Source organism: Zingiber officinale, chromosome 3A (genome assembly GCF_018446385.1).
Source record: "Zingiber officinale cultivar Zhangliang chromosome 3A, Zo_v1.1, whole genome shotgun sequence".
NCBI lineage: Eukaryota > Viridiplantae > Streptophyta > Magnoliopsida > Zingiberales > Zingiberaceae > Zingiber > Zingiber officinale.
The window spans coordinates 90,929,216-90,951,043 of NC_055990.1; the positions used below are offsets into that span (position 1 = coordinate 90,929,216).

The 21,828-nt window shown below is 45.5% G+C and overlaps 2 pseudogenes; both read left to right on the plus strand.

The window, feature by feature from the left end:
• LOC122050514 overlaps positions 1–19,657 on the plus strand; it is a 109,551-nt pseudogene extending 89,894 nt beyond the window's left edge.
• Positions 19,658–20,036: 379 nt separating this feature from the next.
• On the plus strand, positions 20,037–21,483 carry LOC122050515 (annotated as a pseudogene).
• The last annotated feature ends 345 nt before the right edge of the window (positions 21,484–21,828 follow it).

Consider the following 21,828-nt stretch of genomic DNA (forward strand, 5'->3'; position numbering starts at 1 on the left):
TCTTGGATTAGGGAGATTCCCTCTTCATTAATGATTGATCTTCATCCTTGTTAAAAGGACAACCAACCTCTTGTTGTAGGCTGGTGATCTCATAGCAAAGCTTGATTTGGATGATCCATCTGCTATTAGAAGAGCTGAGCCATTTCATGGCACTTTTTTCTAAACTGGGTCCTCCAACTGCAGTTTCTAGCAAAGTTCACCAAAAATGTGTTGCAAGTTTAAATGTTGCACCAACTGTTCTTGCAGGATACTAACATAACATCAGGATTTTTTTTTTATTAATATCTTGCTCTTCTAAGTTGTATGCTGCCTGTTCTAAAAATTGGAACCTATTTTCTTCATGAGGTGTGTTACCAGTTGAATCTAGCATAGGAGATATCCAATTTTTTAATTCATTTCATGTTTCATAAGTCTAATTGAGTTTATAATTTTTGCTATATAACTAGGGAAATATAAAGTAACAAATATGCATTTTTGGGGGCCTGATTTTTTCCAAAAATGTTTTGTTAGTACCACCTGTAAATTGGGCATTGGATTAGTTAGATTTTCTTTTTGGAACTTTTTTTTGTCAATCTAGTCGATTTGGGTGGAGTGATAATTCTCATGACTCAGTTCCTTAGTTTTCATCCTCATTCAAGTTTTTTAAAAATCGGTTTCACTTATCTTGATTTTAACTTTTACTATTTCCTAGTTGGTCAATTAGGTCTATTCTCACTGATCCATAATTTGTTGTGCCCTTTCAAGTAGCTAAACATAGTCCTACTAACCTAAACTATGAGACACCATTGGCAATTTCCCCCCCCTTATGTTTCATTTCACTTTTATTAAGAAGAGTAATTCTACATTCAGTCTGTAGGATATCCCAGTGGGGTGTATGCTATAACTCAAATATGATTAGGTTGTCCAAGATCATCTGGTTTGTTTGGATAATCCAGAGCTCCCATTCCTTCAATGCCAAGAAAGCATGTCTCAATTGGTAAATTGTAGCTTAGTGATATCTGAAGCAGTCCCATTATCCATTCTTTATGCTACCAAACCTGTGAAATGGTTGACCCACTGCATATTGTATTGTGTAAATTTAATTGGAGATGAGATATAAGGAATATGATGAAGCAACTTTTGGGACAAATATGAAATTCCCTGCCAAGTGATTGAAGAACGTTCTAGAGGTTAGGTGGCCAAAGTTAAATTTTCACTTAATTTGTTGATATTTTAGAAACAAAGTTGAATTTCTCTAGTATTCTTCTTGCCGTCTCATCTCTCATCCTGCACTGAGAAGGAAGATGCTGCATAGGAGAGGCTTGTGAAGCCTCTGATGGGTCTTGTGAAGTCATATGAGTATTGTGCGATCTCTTTTCAAATAGTATCTTTCTGTCAAGGAATTGTTCAGTGATAAAATTCGGTTAATTAGATATCAGATGATAAAATTCCATTCGGTTAAAAATTACCAAGTAGCAAATATTTCATTAACAAAATCTAATTATAAGTTATTATATGGTAAAATGAACAAACAGTTACCATTTGGTACAATATTCTCAAATTGACTTATTTACATTTGTGGTTCATGACATCAAAATTTTTGCCGTGCAACCCTTATGTTAACTTTTCGATGAAATTGTTCAATTCTTTTTTTGTACAGACTGACGTCATAGAACAACTCCGGCTTTAACACAAGAAGGATCTTCTCCGGGTGGTAGACAGGTTTGAATCACATTACTGCTTCTGAAGTACTATAAAAGTTTTAATATTTGAACGGCGTGCATTATCTGCTACTTTAAGGGTGTGAAAAATAAAAACAAGTTGATACTTCGACTCATGGAAGCATTGGTTTATCCCAACCTTGCTCCCTACCATGATCTGCTAATTCTTTTCTCTGCTCTTAATCATACAAGTTATTCTTAATGTTTATGTCTTGAGTAATATGAGTTGCTCTATTTGAAAGGGCATCCTTATTTAACGTGCTTGACATATAATACGGTGCATGATAGTAGAGTCGAATAGTTGATGTGGTCAGAAGTCAAGCCCACAATGCGGTCAGAAGTCAAGCCCATGAGGCGGTCAGAAGTCAAGCCCACGTGGCGGTCAGAAGTCAAGCCCACGTGACCGTCAGAAGGTCCAGCCTACGTGGTGGTCAAAGGTCCGACCTACGTAGTGGTCAGAAGTTCAGATTACAGGACGGTCCAGGTTAGACATAAGTGACATCAGGGGTTAGGCCTACAAGGCGAGTAGGTAAGATGTATGATTCAGGACTTATGGGATACAGATCAAGACTTACAGACATGCAGAACAAGATATACGGACTAGGATGTACAGGTCGGGATATACGGACCAGGTCATAAAGGTCGGGATATGCGGACTAAGACTTACGGGATACAGGTTCGGACTTATAAGCATGCAGAGCAGGATATACAGACCAGGACGTACAGGTCGGGATATACGGACTAGGTCGTACACGTCGGGATATGCGGACTAAGGCTTATGGTTCAGGATTTACAGAACGAGACAGGCAGAACAGGAAATGTGAGCCAAGACATACGATTCAGGACTTATGGGATACAGGTCAGGACTTACAAACATGCAGAACAGGATATACGGACCAGGACGTACAGGTCGGGATATACGGACCAAGTTGTACAGGTCGGGATATGCAGACTAAGGTTTACAGGTCAGGATTTATAGGACGAGACAGACAGAACAGGAAATGAGGGCCAAGATTCAGGACTTACGGGATACAGGTCAGGATTACAGACATGCAGAACATGATATACGGACCAGGACGTACAGGTCGGGATATACGGACCAGGTCGTACAGGTCGAGATATGCAGACTAAGGCTTACAGGTCAGGATTTATAGGACGAGACAGGCAGAAGAGGAAATGAGGGCCAAGACATACGATTCAGGACGTACAGGATAAAATACAGAGCAGGGTTGTGCATACGGGACGAGACTTGAGGAACGACAAGCGAAGTCCTCGATTGGTAGGCCGGTAGGCGCAGGTCTGGATCTACCGGGAGGGACCGAATGACATATGTCGGTCTGGACGTACAGATCTGGATTTACGGGACAACAAACACAAGCCAAGGAATGCGCCAGAGAATGCTGGTCTGTGTCTACAGGTCAATATTTGCAGGTACGAGGACCCAGTCTAAGGTTAACAGACCGGGCCGAGCATACACTATACAACAATCAAGGTAGGGAATCGTAACAACCCGTCAGAGAATAATCACTGCATGTCAAGAAATATGATAACGGTCTAGGGCTCATTGCCCACCGATCCCTCCTTAGACCTATAGAAAGATGTCATGTGTCATTCACCCCCAGACAAATCCTGACACCCGACATTCTCTAACACTCGTCAGACTTCAGAAGTACCCATTGCCATAAAAAAAAGGAGGCTTTGTCTCTACGCAGGTATGCTCAATCATCTTTTCACATTTCGTCCTTTACTTTTCGTCTTTTCACTGTGCTTCTGGGGAAAAAAGTACCTGACTTGAGCGTCGGAGGGCTTGACCCGGGGACTTTTTTCCTAGTACTTGGTCTCTAACGACCTGGGTGCTTGTCTGAGTGTGTGTAGAACCCTTGCCTCATCGTCCCAGTCATCACCCCTCGTCATCCACCCGTGGGAACCTTTCTAGGAGGTAGTAAATCAACCAGGCGTCTCCGCGACTTTCCCTCAACAGCGAGGACAACGCGGCCAACCTATGTTCGACTTAGCTTCCGGACGGGATCAAATTTGACGTCGTCTGTGGGAACACATCTACCTGTTCCGGAATGTGAAGATGGAGGATTCTGGTAGAATCAACATAACCATGACAGCTGGAGAATATGAACTATTCAAAGAAGCCAAGAATCGGGCGACCTCCGAAAAGAAAACTACCGCCTCCCGACCGCGAAAGTTGCCGGAAGCTTCCAAAGAGTCGACCCATGCCTCGGATCGAGGTTCTAAGAGGAAGCTGCCCATGGAATTTCCCCCGGCCTTCTACAGGGAGCCCGACCAAGGTTATTATCAGCCAGAGTCGGGATGCTAAAGCCACAAGGAGCAACCACAAGTTTCTATGGCAGAAAGTTCTGTGCCTAAGGATTTAAAAAGGGGGAAAGGCTACCATCCTCCGCGAAGAACGTCAGGTGGAGGCAGAAGAAAAAGTACCCTTCTCCTCCAAAATATTGGAGGAAAAGTTGCCAAAAGGATACAGACCCCCAGCTATTGAGGAATATGATGACAGCAAAGATCCTGAAAATCACCTCCGCAAGTTTAGAATTGCGGCCCTGCTACATCAGTATAGTGATGCCGTTAAATGCTAGGTATTCTTGAATACCCGATCGAGCTCTGCCTAGAAGTGGTTAGATGGACTGTCGCACAGGTCCATCACTTGTTTCTTAGATTTCAAGACTGCATTCCTACACCACTTCGCCAGCAGCAGGAAATATCAAAAGACTGACCACTGCACTCTCAAGCAGGGGTCCTCGGAACCGTTAAGAAGCTATATCAAACGTTTCAATCAAGTGGCTCAGGACGTCCTCGCAGCCACATCAGAAATACTCATGAGTGTCTTTTCTCATGGTTTGACAGAGGGAGAATTCTTTAGGGATCTTATCACAAATCCCATAAGGAATTTTGATGAGATGCTAGAGAAAGTCGCTAGCTATATCAATGTGGAGGAAGTGCAGGCGGCTCGAAGGAAGGCAGACAAACCGCCCTCCTCTGCCAATAAGTCGGAGACAAGAGTACCCCAACCGCCTGCTCAACCTCTCCCGCGCTCTCGGGATGCCCGACCTACCTTCCACCCCGGTCAGGATGTTCGACCGATCTCGCGTGTAGCTGCAGTCCATGCCCCCCACCCCGACCTGGGCCTTGGGGGTCGCGCTATTGCACTTATCATCGGTCACACACGCATGCCACCAGCAATTGTTTTCAATTCGCCCAAGATTCTCGTCGTGCTGCTGAGCTGGGCTTGCCACCCCCGAGCTAGCTCCTCAGGTCCAAAGAATGATGGAGGAGCGGCACGAGGCAATGGGACAGGCAAGCAAACCCAGGGCATATCAGGGGGGGTCTGGCGTGCAGCAACAAGGGCGCGCCGGGGAGCAAGGAGAAGCTCGCGAAGCTAAGAATAGGGGCAATGTGGCCATCCGAGACATAGGCATGATCTATGGAGGGTCTATTGATGGAGATTCGGGCAGGGCGCGCAAATCCCCTGAACGCCGGTTGGAGATTCACGCTGTTGGATGCAGCCAGGAGCAGGCTGCTGGCCCTGTCATCAGCTTCAGACCACAAGCCTTGGAGGGACTGGAGCTGCCTTATGATGATGCCCTCATCATCAAAGCCATCATAACCAATAGTCGCGTGGCCAGGGTCTTCGTTGACACTGGGAGCTCTGTCAACGTATTGTTTAGGACTGCTTTTGAAGAAATGCAGATCGACGCCAGCGAGCTCCAGCCGGTGGCTACTTCTTGATATGGTTTTACTAGTAACGAGGTAAAACCCATTGGCCAGATCAAGTTAGCCATATCTTTAGTAAGCGAACCATTAGTAAGAACCAGGAGGAGCACCTTCATTGTGGTAGATTCTCCCTCTTCTTACAACGTCATTTTGGGTCGGCCAGCTCTGCATGAATTCTGAGCTGCTGTCTTTACCTTCCACTAGAAAATCAAGTTCCCTATGGGAGAGCAGGTCGGGGAAGTTAAAGGAGAACAATGAGTTTCTCGACAATGTTATATTGACATGGTCAAAGTAGAGGCTCGCAAGGCGCAAAGGACTCAGGACGGGACCGTGCATGCCATTCAAGAAGAACCTATGCCTATGCCGGAAGAGACCATCCCCTGGGAGGAAGTCCAGCTATATCTTGAGCGCCCAGAGAGTCTCACTCGTATAGTCAGTGACCTTTCGCCCGAGTTTAAAGAAGAATTAATCTAGTGCCTGACCCGCAATAGGGATGTCTTCGCCTGGTCTGCGGCAGAATTACCAGGGGTTAGGCCCGAAATAGCAGAGCACAAGTTACATCTCTTGCCTGACTCCCGGTCAGTCAAGCAGAAGAAGAAAAATTTCTCGACCGATCAAAATAAAATTATTCGAGCTGAAGTGAATCAGCTCAAGAAAGCGGGCCACGTTAGAGAAGTACAATTCCCGTCCTGGCTCTCTAATGTGATCTTGGTGGCGAAATCCAACAATAAGTGGAAAGTTTGCATAGACTTCCGGGATCTCAATCATGCCAGTCCTAAAGATTGTTATCCTCTTCCCAGAATTGACCAGCCGGTAGATTCAACTATCGACTGTGAGAGGATTTGTATGCTGGATGCTTATCAGGGGTACCATCAGATCCCCCTAGCCCTAGAGGATCAGGAGAAGGTCAGTTTTTTTACGGCTGATGGTACTTTCTTCTACACTATCATGCCTTTCGTACTCAGGAATGCTGGAGCTACGTACCAAAGGATGATGGATAAAATTTTCCGGGAGCAGGCCGAGCGTAACGTGGAAGTCTATGTAGACGATATACTCATTAAATCCCCTTTAGCCACAAACCTGATAGCCGACGTGGAGGAGACCTGCGACACCCTCCGACGGTATGGGTTAAAATTAAATCCCTTGAAGTGTCTGTTCGGAGCCAAAGGAGGAAAATTCTTGGGATACTTGGTGGTGAAGCGGGGAATTGAAGCCAACCCTGAGAAGGTCCAAGCACTCCGGGACATGAAGGTTCCCTAAAACCTGAAGGAGGCTCAGAAGTTGGTGGGCAGGATAACAACCTTGTCCAGATTTATCACCCGATCAGCAGACAAAGCGGCACCCTTCTTTAAAGTGCTCAGGAAAGCTTCCAAATTCCAATGGGACTAGGAATGCACGCGGGATTTTGAAGAGCTAAAAAAATATTTGGAGACTTTACCTTCTTTATTCAAGCCTATTACAAGAGAGCCGCTCTGGGTCTACCTGTCAGCCACCCCTGAGGTCGTGAGGGTAGTGCTGGTAAAAGAACAAGACAATGTACAGCGACCAGTGTACTTTTTTAGTCATCTACTAAAGGGGGTTGAGTCTAGATACACAGCTCTGGAAAAGTTGGTTTACGGACTGGTGTTCATGGCCCGGTGTCTAAGGCCTTATTTTCTGGCACATCCCATCACTGTCTTGACCAATAACACCATGGGTAAAGCCCTTACCAATGTAGAGGTTGCTGGCCGGCTTATCAAGTGGGTGACAGAATTGGGAGAGTATAATATAGTTTATCAACCTCGCACGACTATTAAAGCGCAAGCCTTGGCTGATTTCTTGACCGAGATTCATCAAACTGATTCCGAAGAAATTTGGAAGGTATATGTAGATGGATCGGCCACACAGCAGGGAAGTGGCGTCGGAGTTCTTCTGATATCCCCCCAAGAAGACATCTTGCAGCTAGCCGTGCAGTTGAACTTCAGAGCCACTAAGAACGAGGCATAGTATGAGACTTTATTGGCAGGGCTGCAAGCAGCCCGACATGTGGGAGCTGCCCGAGTAATCGTCTACTCGGATTCTCAATTAGTAACCCAGCAGGTAGCAGACAACTTTGAGGTCAATAGTGATAAGCTGCAGGTATACCGAGAGGCTTATAAGAAAATGAAAGAAGAGTTCAAGGAGGTCACGGTGAGCAAGATTCCCAGAACAGAGAATGGCCGAGCTGACGAGTTAGCCACAATGGCCAGTTCTCTGACCACATGGGTCTTGGACAGGTCAATAGCGCAGACGTTTCTCATAGAACAGATAGATCTTCAGAATAACGTGGAGGAGGTTATTGATTGGAGAGCCCCAATGATTAGTTATGTTCAGCAAGGTATCCTGCCAACCAACCTGGAGGAAGCACGACTGGTGAGGAAAAAGCTCACACCTACACCATGATAGGAGATCAGTTATATAAGCGGACATTTTCCAGGCCTTTACTCAAGTGTTTACGCATGGAAGAGGCGGAGCATGCCTTACAAGAAATACATCGAGGGTGTTGCGGCAGTCACGCTGGAGGAAGAACATTAGCTCACAGGGTGTTGCTGGCTGACTATTTCTGGCCTACCTTACAGAAGAATGCTCAGCTGTTGGTGAACACTTGCTTATCTTGCCAAAAACATTAGAATTTGACATATACACCCACCTCGATGCTGAGGACATCTATGATTTCTTGTCCCTTCGATCAGTAGGGTATGGATATTGTAGGACCATTTCCTATGACACTCGGTCAAAAGCGATTTCTGCTTGTGGTAGTGGACTACTTTTCCAAATGGGTAGAAGCCGAAGCCCTGGCCAGAATTACAGAGGGAGCAGTTATTAAGTTTTTGTGGAAAAACATTATGTGCAGATTCGACATACCCCACAAAGTGGTATCGGATAACGGAAGACAGTTTCAGGGTCGGAAGATCCAAGCTTGGTGTCAAGGGTTCGACATTATACAAGCCTTCACATTCGTGGCATATTCGCAAAGTAATAGTCAGACAGAAGTTATTAATCGAGAAATTGTGCGGGGATTGAAAGTTAAGTTGAATCACGTTGGAGGAGATTGGGTGGAAGAACTGCAAAGTGTTCTCTAGACCTACCGCACAATGCCTAGGGAGAGCACAAGCCTCACTCCATTTCATTTAGTTTATGGCAATGAGGCGGTAGTACCTATAGAGATCGGAGTGTCTTCAACTAGGAGAACGCTATACGATGGATCTTATTAGTGAAACTCGCGAGTGGACGACAACGAGGCTAGCAGCTTACCGACAAAGGATGAGGCAGAATTATGATAGAATGGTGGTTCCTCGTTTCATTGGAGAAGCGGAACTAGTCTGAATGCGAACAAAGTCTGTCGGGGATGTAGTCAAACTAGCACCCCAGTGGGATGAGCCTTATAAAGTTGTTAAAAAATTAGTGTCAGGTGCATATTACCTACAGGACAGTCGGGGTAAGAAGCTAGACCGACCTTGGAGTGCTAACTATCTACGCCTTATCGCACATATATAACTTTATTTTTTACAAAGTCTAAACCCGATAAGTGTGGGTCTGATGGAGGTAGGATAAGTCAGGTCGGGAATATTTGCCCAACCAGTCAGTAAGAATGTTTGTCCGGTCAAGATCGTTATGTTCTTACTCTTTTGTAAAGCATCAGACTTATTTTGGATTCATGCCCAGAAGGCGGATAACAAGAAATGGGATGGAAAATTAAGCATAGAATTGTTCAGTTTACATAGTTTACAAACACAAATTACTTAGAGGCGGAGACGACTTCGTCAGGTATTTTTTTCAAAATACGACGGTGATCTAAGAGGTCTTCGGGGGGAGCGAAATTAAGGTATCCTTGTTCATATAGTTGCCGCAAGGCCCCTGCCGCACTATAAGCTATGGAGGTCACGAAGCGGTCCCCTACCTGGATGCCAAACTCTCTGGAATGGAGGTAGGCCTCTCGGCTCAACCTACAGTATTCATTTTCTCCTACCCGATATATTTCCAGAGCTGTGGTGACTCCAGAAGAAGCAGAGCGGGCTTGGGCTAATTCAGCCTGCATCGCGTGCAATTCTGCTACTTGAGATTCCAGAGTTCTGCTCTGCTCCTGTAATAATGCCTCCTTGGATTGCAGCTCCTTATTCAATTGATCCATAGTCTGCTGATGAAGAAGCCCGATTTGGCTCTTTTCTGCCTGAAGACCCTTGATTTCCTGATCTGCTTCTCTCAGGGATTGTCTATGGAGGGCATTCGCTCTCTTCAGGGTCTCTATCTCAGCCCTCAGGATGTGGTTAGCTGCCGCCGGGTCATTTAATTGGAGTTCCACCTCAGCTACCCTGTCCTTCATAGCTTTATTCTTTTGATATAGGGCGAACAGGGTTTGACTCCTGGCCAAGGATTCGGCAAGGTTCTATAGAGAGACAGGTATAAGGGATGATAGGAATAAGGGCAGAAAATAATAAAGGAAGCTTACAGCTATAGCTCCTTCCGTGATTAGGTCCAACTGGGCTGGTACGGGAAAAGAATGTATTTGCTCCATATGTTCTTGCCAGCTGTCGGATAATAGTCCTCTCAAAGTGATGCGGCTGGTAGGGGCATCTGCTTGACGCTGCAAGTGTTGCTCTGAAGGTAAAGTAGCTCTGAAATATGAGTAGGTTGGGTGTCGTGAGCTAGAAGGTCCGGCTTCACCTCCAGTCACCGGATTGCGGGCAAGAACATATGGAGCAAATACAGGTGTCGAAGCAGGACATATGGGGGCAGGTGAGATTCGCTTCAGACTTCTTCAGAAATGATTGGGGGCATCCCTCGAAGAGTTCTCTCTGGGATCTCTGAAGGAGGTACATAGGTACCCGGGAATCTCGATCTTGAGGCGGTCGTCGGAGATAAGGAGGAAGGTTGAGCAGCAGGAGGATCAGTAGATACATGGTCAATAACTTTGTGCCGGAATCGACATATCAAGGGTTGATCATCTGAATCTGAATCTTCAGGTGAAGGTCAGGATCGATGAGCAGAAAGAGGAGCAACATTTCGACTTGTGGGATCAACAGCAGAACGCGCCTGCTGGGCTGCACGGGAAGCCTCCCGGAAAGAGGGACTGGCAGGAGGTATAACCGACCTGGAGGGTGGTCGGGGAGTTGGTTGGAAAGCAGGTTCAGGAGCCGCTCGAGGGCAGACAAGGGAGTTGTTTGAGGGGTCGACCGAGGAATTGCAACTGTAGCCGCTCTTAATCGGGTAGGGGCAGAATGTGGAAGAGGTCTTCTTTCTAATATGATTCTGCCTCTACGCATTATTTCCTGGTCGCTAAAGGGAAGAGGTTGGACGTCTGAGGCGCGGAGCAGGGTGTTGGCTGCACAGGGAAACTAGAGTTGTAGTAACAATACCAAAAAACTAGGGTAGAGTAATTCAAGGTCAGGTAAAACTCACCCAGGGAGCGAGGTAGCTCGGCAGAAGAAATGCGGCTTAGCTGGAAAAAGGATAGCACGTCCTCGAATAGCAGTCTCGTAAGTCTAGTCTCCAGCATCTCAGTTGAGCCAGAGCTTCTGTGAAGAGGGGATCAGTACTAAAGTCCCCCACATAAGGTGCTACAGGAAGCACTCGTTGCCACCTAGTGGGTCATTCCATAGCGGAGGGAAACTTAAGGAAAACATATTTATCCTTCCAATTAGGTTCGGAGGAGGAAATAGGACAAAAGAAAGTAGTGCGGGTGTGGGCCTGGAAACGAAACAAGCCCTCACTTTGCTGGCGAGGAGTAAAGAAATAGTGGAACAAGCGAGCAGACCAGAATATGTCACAAACTTCACACAGAACCACGAATCCACACAGGATCCTTATAGAATTGGGAGTAAGTTGGCCTAGAGAAATCCTGAAGTAGTGGCTTACGTCAGAGAATAGGGGTGAATGGGGAAACGAAGCCTTCAACGAATTATTCCTTATAAAAAGTGGCATATCCTTCTGGAGGAGAGGAGGCCCGGTACAACAAGTTAGGGATAATGATATGCATGTCTTCCGAGATTTCGTAGAAGAAACGAAGATCATCCAGATCCACGCCAACGAAAGAAGAAACCCCAGTAGGGTAAACGATAGTAGGGAAAGCCATAGGATGGATTCAGGTACAAGGTAGAGGGCAAGAGGATGAAGCAGAAGGCAAGAGGAAGCGAAAGGCCAGAAGGGGCAGGGAGCAAGCATAAAGTGAGAGAAAAAGGAAAAAGTAGGCGAAAAAGTCCCATGGTATAGAGGAGGCGTCCTATTTATAGCCGATATTCATGCATGAGGGTATTATGGTCAAACCACCATCCAACGGCTTACAATAAAAGCGGTTTAGGATATCCAAGCAAAAGGGGTCGTAGGATCATCATAGAAAACGAAGCTAGGGGAAGGGGGTTGGAGAAAGTATATGGCGCGACGTACGAGGGTCATCATGAGGCAGGATTACCTCGGGAAAGAATGCCACTGTAGAACGAATCGTTTGAGATCTTCGCATGCTTTCTCTCTCTCTCCGTCTTTCGCCTTTACTTGTTAAGTTCGAAGGGCGAACTCGGTTAGGGAACTAGCTCGGGGCACTAAGCGATCAGAAGCCCAGGGCAGGGGCACTAGTTGGAATGTCATCATGATCAAAACAGATCCGGGGTCGGGAAACAAGTAAAATAAAGAAATCTCAAGATAGAGGGAGTTGCCGATAGATTTCCTAAGCTTAAGTAACTTCAGATAAAAACATATATGAAATGTTTGCATATGGAAATTTTTACATCAAGGCTGAGGAGGTACAGCACTTGGGGGAGGTACAAAAACAGCTGAGAAGTCGTCATCGGCAATGAAGGAAGGGAAGGCTTCGTCGGGAAGTTCTTGCTCAAGCCAAGCCCTGTCCAAAAAATCATCCGAGGGGGCAGAGCGAAAAAGGCCTTGTTCAAACAACTGACGTACGACGCCTACGCCCCCATAGCAGATCATCAAATTAATTAGATCACCTATCTTCTTCTAGAAGAGTGGAGACTTAACGTATGAGATTCTATAGGCTCTGAGGCGATCAATTTCGCCTTACCGGTACTCCACTAGCTCAACCTTGATCTTGTTCGCACCTACAAGAGCCAGCGCCTTCTCCTGTTTAAGGATGGAGGCATCCGCCTGGACCTTGAGAAGATCCGCTTGGAGGGACTTAATGATAGCTTGGTCAATGTCCCACTAGGTCTTGAGAGCCTTTTCTCGATCGATACTAGCGGCTAGGTCTGCTTGGTCCACTCCCAGGTCTTTCTGCAAAAATTTATTAGACTCCCGGAGCACCTTTAGACCTGCAAAGAAAGTGGCCAGCTCTAACTCTTTCTCATCCAGCTCAGTCGCGAGTTGGCGGCGACGCTGCCCTTTTGAGGTTAATTTAGATTCGCTGGTCTTCAGGGTCGCTTGTAGTTCTTTTATCTTTTCGGAGGATGCCTGAGCCAGATTTCTGGCAGACTGAGCGGACTCCTCGACTATTTGAAGATAGGAATCCAGAGGGTTGTCCGAAGTCACAGAGTCGAGCTGATCGCGAGGAGTTAGTGGCAACTCCAATTCTCGAACATGAGCCTTCAGTGACTCATTTTCTCGTAGCAGATCCGCGGTGAACTGGGTCAAGCTCAAGCCACTGGAGCATGCCTGCTCGGCAAAAAGAGGAAGTCAGAAATAATGTCAGATAGTTAGGCCAGGAAAAGGAAGACTCACCGATATAATATGTTGAGAAACCAGATCCAGCCCTTCCCACTGGGAGCCTCCCCAGAACTGTTCATTAGTCGACCTCTAGGAGGTGTCTAAGGCTCCATGAAGTTGAACCTGGTCGTGGATGGGAGAAGTGCCACCCACATTATTGAATCCCCTGCCGAATCCAGCCCAGTCACAGAGGGTAGGCTCCAAGAAGTCGTGAAATCGTATTTACTCTTGCTGGACCGTACTATGGTGCGAGCAGCTGAAGGGGAGGAGGCGACAAGAGAGGTGGAAGGGGTCGCAGAACTCCCGGGCTGGTCTCCGACAGAAGGGTTAACCTGCTCGGGGGCTAAGACCCGGACGGGAGTAGGTACGGGGATTTCCGCCACGAGAGGAGACTCCTGGATGGGGGTTTTAGTTGTTTTAACTCGGACCTTTAGCACTTTGGAGGAAGTCTGCCCGGGAGGAGGAAGCGAAGGGGAGGACTGAATTGATGGTGTGACTCTTTTACACTTATGCTGGAGGCGAAGGCGCTTATCTGGAGGCGGAGAAAGAGTCTGCTCTTCCTCGATGAGTTCCAGAGTTACGGAGCCAGCCTCGGGAAGGGCAGCTTCTAGAAGAAGTTGGCCGAAGGACTCTGCTGGCTCCTCCGTTGTTTCATTTGAGGGAGTGGTTGAGGGAACGACGAGGCCTCTTGCAATTTCCTCGCCCACGACCTTCAAAATATTGCTGGGCATCTTGGCTGAGTCGACTGAGTAGGCCCGAAACATAGCAGCCTCTGCAATGCAGGAAGGTAATACCTCAGTTAGTGAAGACGAGCGGAAGGAAAAGCAAAGTCTTACCAAATGGAGCTCCTATAGCCGCGGAGATCGGGCTGAGTCCAAAAAGATGTAAAAAACCTTCTCGTAATATTACGGATAGGAGAAGGTGGACTCCCTTTAGTTTCTCTAAGGCTGTAGGGCAAATAGGTTGATGCCTGTGTTCGGGCAGTTCAAAGGGTGAAGGAAGGTTGGAGCGCCATAGAATTTACACCCGACCCGGGATTGCACCATGAGCACACCAGGCTCGGATCGTTTGAGAGAATATAAGTGGTGAAAAAGTTGGGCGGTTAAAGGAATTTGGTACACCTTACAGAGGATAACCATGCCACAGATAGCACGAAAAATATTGGGAGCAAACTGGGAAAGTGGGATACGAAAATATTGACTCAAGGAAGAGAAAATTGAGTGAAGAGGAAAGCGAAGACCTCCCAAGAGTTGATCCTTGAAAAAAGTTACAAAGCTTTGGGGAGGGGAAGAAGGGTGTTCATTTGGTTTGGGAGCTCGTAGTTGATAGTCTTCAGTAAGGTGCAGACTAGCATGGATCTGGGACAAGTTGCTATCATCTAAGTCTGAAATATAATATGAATACCAAACATCTCCTTACCTTTAGCCATGAGGACACGGGGGAGGATGAAGAGAAAAAGAAGAAGTGCTCACAAGAAACAAATGCAGAGGAATGACTTAACGAGAAGAGCCGAGAAAAAATGGAAGAGTCGAAAGCAGCCAAAAGGGTGAGAAGATGATGGCGGACAACCTTTAGAGTTTATAAAGCCAAACCCCTAGGAAGCATCGAAAGGAGGGGGGAGGTATGATAGCTTGAGTCGTTGGATCTAGGGTCGCGTGCCAAAAGGCGCTGATCAGTCACCGTGGTGGGAAAGGTTCGTGGGGCACGTGTCATTCCCCTATGAAAGGTATTAATGATGGATGTGACAAGAAAATCATGGAAGGAGATTTTTGTACGGCAGTATTCCGGCGCAGGAAGGCTATACGTCAGGGGGAAAGACGGTTATGCGGTTACCTGGGGAAAAGCGAAGGTAAATAATACGTCAGGGTTATGCGGCCACCTCGGGAAAGAGGAAGGAAAATGAAGAGGAGCATGAATTTGAATTTGGCGCTCAATAAGATTTAAAATAAACAAATAGCTTGACTGATTAAAGTTTGTATGAGATATTTGCAGGAAATATCCCAAGTAGCGCACAATCGGCTGGACACCTAAAACACGGCACCAGAGCGGGAATTTCGGGAATAACCCCCGGACCAGCCCTCAAACATCAGTTCAATTCCTGGACCAGCCCCAAAGTGTTTCTTAACGACCTTTCCAAGTTGGTGTCCCAGACTCTCGCCCCAGTACGAGTTATAAGTGAGCATGCTCTCGTGCCCAACGACCTTTCCAGGTCAGTGTCCCAGACTCTCGTCTTAGTGCGAGTTATAAGTGAGCATGCTCTCACGCCCAACGACCTTTTCAGGTCAGTGTCCCAGACTCTCGCCCAGTGCGAGTTATAAGTGAGCATGCTTTCACGCCCAACGACCTTTCCAGGTCAGTGTCCCAGACTCTCGCCCCAGTGCGAGTTATAAATGAGCATGCTCTCACGCCCAACGACCTTTCAGGTCGGTGTTCCAGACTCTCGCTCCAGTGCGAGTTATAAGTGAGCATGCTCTCACGCCCAACGACCTTTCCAGGTCGGTGTCCCAGACTATCACCCCAGTGCGAGTTATAAGTGAGCATGCTCTCACACCCAATGACCTTCTAGGTCGGTGTCCCAGACTCTTTCCCAAGTGCAAGTTATAAGTGAGCATACTCTCACGCACAACGACCTTCTAGGTTAGTGTCCTAGACTCTCGTCCCAATGCAAGTTATAAGTGAGCATTCTCTCAGACCTAACGACCTTTCCAGGTCGGTGTCTCAGACTCTCGCCCTAGTGCGAGTTATAAGTGAGCATGCTCTCATGCCCAACGACCTTTCAGGTCAGTGTCCCAGACTCTCGCTCCAGTACGAGTTATAAGTGAACATGCTCTCACGCACAACGACCTTTCAGGTTGGTGTCCCAAACTCTCGCCCCAGTGCGAGTTATAAGTGGGCATGCTCTCACGCCCAACAACCTGCCCGGTTGGCATCCCCCACTCTCGTGTCAGGGCGAGCCACAAGGGGACATACTCTCAGGTTCAACAGGTCTGTAGGTCATACTTCTACTGCAGATGTGAGATACAAACAAGCATGCCCGTATGAGCCACGACTTCCCAACCCTTATGGTAAAAAATAGGTTTGGTAAGTAAAAATTATCCTTTCTAGAAAATTTCCTTGGGGGGCATGCGTCCATGGAACATGATAATAGGAAAGACAAGGAAATACAGGCTCACACCCTAATAGGCAGATAATGCGGAGAACATTGTTTATTTAATAAGAGTTGAGGAACATCTTTCAAGAGGCCACTTTATTACAATATCAGGATGCTTGGTCCCTCTTTGCTAGATGAGCCTACGCTTGAGCCAGTTCTTCCTTAATACATTGGATGCTGCTTTGCAGATGGACAATGGTTTCATCTTTTATCCGACTTTCCTCTTGCAGGAGGGCTACAGTGTCCTCGTGTTTCAGCTTCAGGTAGGTAATGAAATGGGTCTGACTCTTCAAGTCCGCATAAGCCTTATGCTTTAGAGCTGCCTCAGCTCGAGTCCTGGATTTAGCCGCCAGCCAGAGCTCTTCCATTTCCCGACGGAGAGAGGACTGAAGGTCCCTACTCTGTGTCATTTCGAGCAGGGCCTCATCTTTGTGAGTTAGCAACTGGGTCAAATGGGTGAGTTGATGGCGCAGAGAGGATACCTCGTCTAATTCCATGAATAAAGAGGAAGGTAGCCTGAGGAAAGTGAAAGCAGCAGTACACGCGACCCCTTTTTTTAAAGGAGGGGAATGTGAAGAGTGAACTTCGGAACATGTGAGGATGTTTTGGAAAGTGTGTCATTTATGAAAAAATAGCAGGATCGAGGATTGTGGAGTGGACGCACATGCAATAAAGTGTCACCTAGAAAGGGTGATGAATTCTGAGTGAGATATTGGGAAAAGGGTTAGCAGTTCAAGAGACACAAAGGCAAAGTCAGGTAAGAATGGGACTTAGGTCTAGTCAGTTGAATTGGAGCCTCATTCGACTAGACTTGAGGGGGAGGCTTATGATACGGTGCATGATAGTAGGGTTGGATAGCTGACATGGTCGGAAGTCAAGCCCACAGGGTGGTCAGAAGTCAAGCTCACGAGACGGTCAGAAGTCAAGCCCACGTGACGGACAGAAGTCAAGCCTACGTAATGGTCAAAGGTCCGGCCTATGTGGTGGTCAAAGATTTGGCCTACGTGGTGGTCAGAAGTCCAGATTACAGGACGGTCCAAGTTAGACATAAGTGACATTCAGGGGTTAGGCCTACAGGGCGAGTAGGTAAGATGTATGATTCAGGACTTACGGGATATAGGTCAGGACTTACAGACATGCAGAACAGGATATATGGACCAGGATGTACAGGTCGGGATATATGGACCAGGTCGTACAGGTCAAGATATGCGGACTAAGACTTACGGGATACATGTCAGGACTTACAGACATGCGGAATAGGATATACGGACCAGGACGTACAGGTCGGGATATACGTACCAGGTCGTACAGGTCGGGATATACGGACTAAGGCTTACAGTTTAGAATTTACAGGACAAGACAGGAAGAACAGGAAATGTGAGCCAAGATATACGATTCAGGACTTACGAGATACAGGTCAGGACTTACAGACATGCAGAACAGGATATACAGACCAAGACGTACAGGTCGGGATATATGGACCAGGTCGTATAGGTCGGGATATGCAGACTAAGGTTTACAGGTCAGGATTTACAGGACGAGATAGGTAGAACAGGAAATGAGGGCCAAGACATACAATTCAGGACTTACGGGATATAGGTCAGGACTTACAAACATGCAGAACAGGATATACAGACCAGAATGTATAGATCGAGATATACAGACCAAATCATACAGGTCAGGATATGCGAACTAAGGCTTACAGGTCAAGATTTACAGGACGAGACAGGCAGAACAGGAAATGAGGGCCAAGACATACGATTCAGGACGTACAGGATAAAATACGGAGCAGGGTTGTGCATACGGGACGAGACTTGAGGAACGACAAGCGAAGGCCTCGATTGGCAGACCAGTAGGCGCAGGTCTAGATCTACCGGAAGGGACCGAATGACAAATGTCGGTCTGGACGTACAGATCTGGATTTATGGGACAACAAACACAAGCCAAGGAATTTGCCAAGGAATGCAGGTCTGTGCCTACAGGTCAAGATTTTTAGGTACGAGGACCTAGTCTAAGGTTAACAGACCGGGCCGAGCGTACACTATACAACAATCAAGCCAGGGAATCGTAACAACCCGTCAGAGAATAATCACCGTATGTTAGGGATATGCTAACGGTCTAGGACTCATTGCCCGTCGATCCCTCCTTAGACCTATAGAAAGATGACATGTGTCATTCACCGCCAGACAAATCCTGACACTCGACATTCCCTGAGATTCGTCAGACTCCATAAGTACCCACTGCCATATAAAAAGGGAGGTTTTGTCTTTACGCAGGTCCGCTCACTCATCTTTTCACATTTTGTCCTTTATTTTTTGTCTTTTCACTATGCTTCTGGGAAAAAAGTACCTGACTTGAGCATCGAAGGACCTGACCCGGGGACTTTTTTCCTGGTTCTTGGTCTCTAACGACCTGGATGATTGTCTAAGTGTGTGCAAAACCCTCACCTCATTGTCCTAGTCATCACCCCCCGTCATCCACCCGTGGGAACCTTTCCAGGAGGTACCAGATCAACCAGGCATCTCTGCGACTTTCCGTCAACAGCGAGGACAACGCGGCCAGCCTCTGTCCGACTCAGCTTCTGAATGGGATCGACATATTTGATTGCTTCAGTTGGCACTGAAAGCCTGCCAACTTCGTGAGCAAACTAAGAGAGTTATGGACAACCAACATATGAAATCTTTTTAAACTAGAAATGTTTAATGAAGGAGAACACCTTTCAACGCCTAAGAGGAAGATGGCTATTGATGAGAGGATAGAAGATCTTGTCTGTGATGCACTTATATAGCTCTCTTTGATCATTCTGATCCTACCCTCCAAAGAAGGGTAGTCGAGGCATATATACGTAAAGTATACCATGTAAAACTTCATAAGCATGAAAAGACTCGGTCTTTTTCTGACTGGGGACATCTTTTGCGGCCCTATATCATCAAGGACAGTATCCGAATGAAATAGCACCATTCGGATAGCATCATGGGAATTTTACCAAGAACATAGAGAGAAGAGATGGGGTGATGGTTATCATTAAATCTCTTCAGCTTCTAACATCAGCAAACTAGCATCGCGTTGAAAGAGACATCTCGTTCTGTGGATTCAGGAACTGAAATCACAAATGAGCTTTCTCCTCATGCTAGCAAAGGCAATATGATTCATATCGCTTTGATTGGCATTAAAAACCAGATGAGTACTTTACAGGACATGTACACATCTTTGCAGTTGCAAATTGAAAAGTTATAATAGGTCGTCCTTTGAATATTAATAGTTTCTTTTTCTTAGTGGTGATGAAGAAGATCTGGCCTAGGAAAGGATAGATAAACTGGCGTAGATTTTGAGAGATAATAAATTGACCTCTGATCTTTTGGATTCAGGAGTTGGTGTTGTTAGCTCTATTATATGATGAAGATCCTCTTTCTACATTCCTAGAATTGGTTTGTCACTATATTCTGAATTGTTCATAGGCTTTTCTCATCTTCTCCTTTGGATTGAGCTTAACTTGTTATTGTTTATGCACCTTAGGAAAAGATGAAAGGCTTCTGAAAGTATACCACATAAAGGGATCACCAATGTCATCTTTACACTGTTGTAGATAATGCTAATACCAAGTGGATGTTTCTCCAAACGATCTTGAGACAACCAAGGACAAATGCTAGCTCTGGATCAAGCCCATCCCTTGACATAGAAATATATAATGCCTAACCTTATTTGTCCTTTAATTTCTACAAGCATATTGAGGTCATTAATGACTACTTTAGAAGAGTTAGAGTTACAGATCCGCAATGCAACTATCAGATCTGATTACTCTCACATATATATTTACATTTTTAGGGAGCAAATGTTTTCATGATCTTTTACCACCTTCAAGGTAAGTTCTACATCTAAATTTTGTTACTTTTTTGTTCTCCTTCTATAATAATGCTAAGCTTTTTTGTGGGCTAACATGCAATCTTTCCTTTCTATCCAGCAGAATAATGGATGAAACTAGCATACTTATGATCTTAAATGAAATGGCTGTCAAAATTCATGAATTAGTTGGTGTTTGAATGCATTGTCCGATTGTTTGAGAGTCGGAAGTGAAGCTATGGCTTAATTCTGTAGGACCCACTAGTGGTACTTGGAGAATTGTGGTGACCAATGCCATTGTCTATGTAAGTCACTATTGAGTGTTTCATCATTTGCGGTTTATAAATTAACTTTAGGGGGAGAAGTAGCGTGAAGCATTTAATGAGTTTTTTTGTTTATTTTTTATCCTATGATTGATTATGTTCAGTCTTCATCATCATTCTATCTGCGGTTAAATACTTCCAATTTAGATTTATCAAGAAGTAGAAGATACAAAATCTCATGAAATGGTTTACCATTCTAGCATGTATGTGCGCGGTCCTATCATCCATGGCATCCCATTAAAAGCTTAATATCCAGCACTAAAGCCCATTGATAAAAGACGTTTTAATGCAGGAAGAATAACACAACTTACTGCTATGATTTCCCATTGGTAAGTTTCCCTTCAAATTCTCATAAGAAAGTAGCTTATGCAGAATCATATGTTAAATTTACATCCCTGTTATATCTTTGTAAAGATGTGTTTACCATTTATTCAGGAATTCAAGACAACACTTAGACACTTGTGGGAATCATACACATCAAGTAACATTAGGGTGAACAATAATATAAATCTCATTAAAGTGACAGAGTTGGCATTTACCAACAATCATGGAGATTGGAATTCTCCTTTTGTCACTGTGAGCTGGTCCTCTAGTCTCAATGATATGGTATGATAACCTGGTTAATGGAGATGTCTATACTAGAATTCCCTAATGGAAGGAAGATCCACCTCATAGTCTGTGGCAAACGATTTCACTTTCAGAGTTGGTTCATTTGGCCCAAAGGAAGATGCATTCTTCCATGCAATGACCAATTTAGCATGTGATAAAAAACTCCCTCTAATTTATTTGGCTGCAAATTTTGGTGCTAGGATTGGAGCAGCTGAAGAAACAAAATCTTGCTTTAAGGATGGGTGGTCTGATGAGGTAAGCCCAGAACGTGGCTTTCAGTACTTTTATTTGAGTCCAGAAGATTACAATCTTATTAGTTATTCTTTAATCACTCATGAACTCAAACTAGAAAATGGTGAGACAAGATGAATGATGGATCACTGACACAATTGTAGGGAAAGTAGATGACAAGTGGTGCCATATCGGTGTTTATGCAAAAGCATATAATTAGATATTCACTCACTATGTGAGTGGAAGAACTGTTGGCGATAGAGTATCTCGCTCGTCTTGGCATGAGGTGCATTCAACGTCTTGATCAGCTAATTATCTGAGTATTCCATGTTGGTATAGCGGGACCGGTAAGAGGGGTGTGAATTATTTGAAAATATAAAGTATATCCTCCTCAACGATTTCAACTTAAATAGTGCAATAGTAATAAAATGATAAAACAAAAAGACTTAGAAAGAAAAGACCAGGAATTGATTTGGTTACAACCAAGAAAGTTGTTAATCCAAGGCAATGAAAAGCACAATAAGAGAGTCTTCTTCTATGAAGGCGGAGAAGTCTTTTACACACT